Source organism: Tachyglossus aculeatus, chromosome X4, assembly GCF_015852505.1.
Source record: "Tachyglossus aculeatus isolate mTacAcu1 chromosome X4, mTacAcu1.pri, whole genome shotgun sequence".
Taxonomy (NCBI): domain Eukaryota; kingdom Metazoa; phylum Chordata; class Mammalia; order Monotremata; family Tachyglossidae; genus Tachyglossus; species Tachyglossus aculeatus.
Window position 1 is genome coordinate 58,660,902 of NC_052098.1, and position 4,509 is coordinate 58,665,410.

The 4,509-nt window shown below is 42.7% G+C and overlaps 1 non-coding gene across 1 annotated transcript; it reads left to right on the forward strand.

Moving 5' to 3' along the window:
* The first annotated feature begins 2,192 nt into the window (after window positions 1-2,192).
* LOC119948640 lies at window positions 2,193-2,330 on the forward strand. Its single transcript, XR_005457024.1, has one exon. It is a non-coding gene; the product is annotated as a small nucleolar RNA SNORA7 (small nucleolar RNA).
* The last annotated feature ends 2,179 nt before the right edge of the window (window positions 2,331-4,509 follow it).

The following is a 4,509-nucleotide window of genomic DNA, read 5'->3' on the forward strand; positions in this document are numbered from 1 at the left end:
TTACGATACCGGCTTCTCTGGCTGCTAGTGGGATACCTAGATAGCCAATTAGCTGAAACCACCAAATTGAAGTTGTGGGGGAAACGAAGATCAAAAACTACTTTCCGAAAGGAAAACCAACTCATTTCTAGAAATAAGCAAATAGGTAGTGGCAGAGGCTATAAATGTTCCGACTTGAGAAATGTAATCATATTAGCTAGTTCCAAAGCAGACAAAAATTCTCCTAGCTGCCAGGTGAACTCAAAGTAAAGCCCTCCCTGGAAGAAATGCCATTGAGTTTCCCCTTAGGGGTAGAAGAAACTTCAGAGCTTGTAAAGAATTCCCTATGGTACCTGCAGCCACAGCAGGTGAAGTGGCAGTTGAACAACATTTTAGGCTTACTGCTGTCCCCAGGGCTGCAGTGGCCATGGTAGTTAATGTCTATCATTTCTAAAAACCTCCAGGATGAGGAATCTGCAGAGACCACTCCTAACTAAAGCAGTGACCTCCAAAAGGAAAGCACAGAAAACTAGATAAAAGAGAGTGCGTGTCAATGTCTTGTTCCTGACTAGAAAAGTATGTCTGTTCATTACCCAGCCTTTGCTAAGTATATCAACTAATGGAGCGAGAGACATGAAAGATTTTCATAAGCCATCTGGAAATGTAATTCAAACCTAACCTGAGGAGGTCAGAGTAAGTAAGATGAATTCTCATTCTGCCTTTTCTTACAATACTAACCTTTGCCTTATAAAAAGTTATTTAAAAAGAGATAATTCAGTGTTTATTTGGCACCTGGGTAAGCTTAGTTAACTACGGCCTTGTTGAAAATGTGCCAGACCCTCCAGGAACCAGTTCAAGAAAATGTTTATTGATTCTTTGCATTAAAAAAGTCCTTCTGGGCTTGAATCCTATCGAGTGCTTGAAATTCAAATGAAATCATTCTGTGGAGCTGTTTTTAATGAAGGTTATTAACAGATCTTTTCATTTATTAAAGTTATTAGCTGATCCCGGTCATTTCCTCCCATTATAAATCCCTAGGGCAGGAATCAAGGCCGCTCTTTGTCTAAAGCGAGCATCAGGAGCCCAGTGCACACAAACCAAAGGTGGCATGCCTAGTCATCTGCCTGGCACAGCCCTTGTCTGTGAGACTGTCAGGCCATTGGTGGGTAGGGACCATCTCTATATGTTGCCGATTTGTACTTCCCAAGCACTTAGTACAGTGCTCTGCACACAGTAAACGCTGAGTAAATACAACTGAATGAATGAATGAATTTTGTTCCCATCTTTTGGGGGCTCTGTACTGCTTCGGACACTATCTGACCTTTCTCTCACTGCCACCACTCCAGGATTCCCACTACAATTCTAGATCCCTAACTGCTCTTTTCCGTCTGCCCTTCTCTCTGGCCAGATGGTGTGGCAGTGTGGCAGGGTGGCATCCTGAAGCCGCAGCATTGGTGGCAAGAGGGATATAGGCAGTGAAAGAAAGTGCTTAGGAATCTGGACTAGCAAGTGCCTTAGATAGCCACGATCTAAACCCAGTCATGGCTACCACTATGAACTCAAAATGCACCTCGCATATTCCTCACGTACCACCCTTTCTAAATCGACAGTGCAACTAAAACAGGTCGCTGAAGTTTGGTCTATATGGAGGTGGGAAGAATGTATGAGGAGTCTTATAGCCATCGAATGTGTTTTGGAATCAGCATTTGGGGTTTAAGGGTACTAAGGTTGGAGTCAGCGGCTATGACCAATGGACAGGGCTAGTGGCTAGATTGGGAGAATTGGGGCTCGGGAGTCAGGATAAGATCCAGGAGTGAGGCGGAGTGCCAGGGTCGGGATCCTGGTTAAAACTTCTCTGGGGTCAAGCTATAGTCTAGGCTTTTGGGGGCAGTAATACTTGAGAGGGGACTAGGGCTTTGATCCTGCTCATCTGATAGTGTGGCCTAGTGGAAAGAGGATAGGCCTGAGCGTCAGAGGTCCGGGGTTCTAATTCTGACTCTGTCCCTCGCCTGCTGGATGATTTGGGGCAAGGCACTTAACTTCTCTGTGCCTCAGTTTCTTCATCTGTAAAATGGGGACTCAATACCTGATCAGGCAGAATCAGAAGTGTCCTCAGTTCTTAGCACACTGTTCAGCAGGGCTACTGGAACTAGAAGTCCCAACCACCAATTGGGACCACTGGAATGGAGCTTGAGCCAGGCTCATTTCTACGCCCCTTCTCAGGATCGCACCTGGAGAGTTTCCAGTAGTCTACCAGTCTCAGCTACGGGAGGTAGGGTCAAGCAGAGGCCTACCCATTCCATTCCTAGCTTGGGGAGGGGCTAGAGAGTGGATGACAATCTGCTGCAAGTGAAAACTTACCTGTGCTGGGCAGCTGTGGCATGGGAGAGAGTCGAGGGCGGAGACTCAAGTTAACCACATGGAAGAAGGAAATAGTAGACCACTTCTGTATTTTTACCAAGAAAACTCTATGGATACACTACCAGAATGATTGCAGATGGAGGTGAGGCATTCTGGGAGAGATGTGTCCATGGAATCGCTGTGGGCCAGAGACGACTCGGAAGCATAAGACAAGATATTTCTACACATCTTGGATTTTGTTCACAGGGCTCTATTTAAGCTAGGTTGGCCACGGGACCGGAACAAGATACGATGGATTGATTTGAACTCCAAATTTCCCACCCGTTCAGGATTCGAATTGGGGTTTTGTGGTTAAAAGGGGGAAAGAAATTGGTGATATATATATGTATATATGTTTGTACATATTTATTACTCTATTTATTTATTTTACTTGTACATATCTATTCTATTTATTTTATTTTGTTAGTATGTTTGGTTTTGTTCTCTGTCTCCCCCTTTTAGACTGTGAGCCCACTGTTGGGTAGGGACTGTCTCTATATGTTGCCAATTTGTACTTCCCAAGCGCTTAGTACAGTGCTCTGCACATAGTAAGCGCTCAATAAATACGATTGATGATGATGATGATGATGATGATGGTGATAACAGATTACATCCCCAGGTACCGTTTGAACTTGGTATTGAATTTATTTTCTCAATACCCACATTTCTTTAGCTGTGTGGTAGGGATAATAAAATATTCTTGATTATAAAACTCAGTGAGATCATCTTTTCAGCAGCTACAATTGCAGCACTGTCAACAAGTATTTGTTGTAACTAAGGCCCATTTACTCAGAGCAGTAGGTAAGCTTGAGGACTTTCACCTCCAAGATTTATTATTTATTTGTCTTGACATTGTCTTCTTAGGCTGTTGATTCTGTTGCTTGTTGTAATTGCAATCCATTGTTATCACTGGCATTATCAGCCTACTCCCAACCAGATTGTGAGCTCCAACTGGGACAGAGACTTTTCCTCATCTGTTCTGTGTGTTCCTACCCCACGGATTAGGCCAGTGCTTGGCATATAATAAACCCTTAATAAATGTAATAAATAATGCACAGTTATGGAGTAGATCTATATTATGAACACTAAACATAGCCCCTGCCTTCAAGGAGCCTGTTTTCTAAGCAAAGTGCCAATAAGTTCCAGACACCATTCAGTTGTAAAATATGAACATGTGAAGCTTGTCCTTTATTTAACTTACTACCCTCCTGAAAAGTAGCATTATCCACAGTCAGTATTAATCTGGGATTACACTGTTATGAAGATGTTCCTCAGTTTTTCCCTCATTTTCTTCTGATTTTCTTCAAAGTTTCTAAGGATATTAGCAGTATGCAACCTGAAGACCAAAGAGGAGCTGACAAAATGAATTCTGACAAAAGATAATTGCACAAACCCTTCAGAGCTAAGCACTGAAAATGATTCCACTCTGTCAGTTTTTATTTCATTCAAACCCTAGAGTAGGGATTGTGTATTGATATATGCATAGGTGGGAACCCCGGTACAAGAAACACCGGAAAGCTGGGGAGAAGAGACTGACCACTCAGAGAAAAAGTCTTCTCTTTATTCCACAAAGTTGAAACATATACTTAATATGAAGTGGAGGCACATGACTTGTATTCTTAAAATTGCTATTTTGGGCCTAGCATAATGTTTCAGACAGGCTAATGCTGCTTTTGAGGGATTGACACATTGACATCATTAGTCAGGATGGGAATAAGAACCCTAATGAGCAGTAAATGTATTGATGTGCCAGACAAGAAATTATTTCTACTGAAGTAGCTATTTTCCCTCCCTGGAGTCAAAAATAAAAAAACCTGGAGTGAAGGAATTTAAGTGACCTTGTAGGTGAGCCTTTACCTTGTGAAGCTTCGGTCTCACTCTTCCATAATGCTATTTCTTGCCCAACAATTTGGGGCCTTAAGAGAGCAATCAGTCAATCAATGAATGATAGTTATTGAGTGCTTACTGTGTGATAAGCACTTGGGAGAGTGCAATATAACAGACTTGGTAGACACCTTCCCTGCTCGCAAGAAGATTACAGTCTACATGGGGAGGCAGGCATTAAAAAATGAATTATGGATATGAGTAGAAGTGCTGGGAGCTGAGGGTGAGGCGGTTATCAAGTGCTTG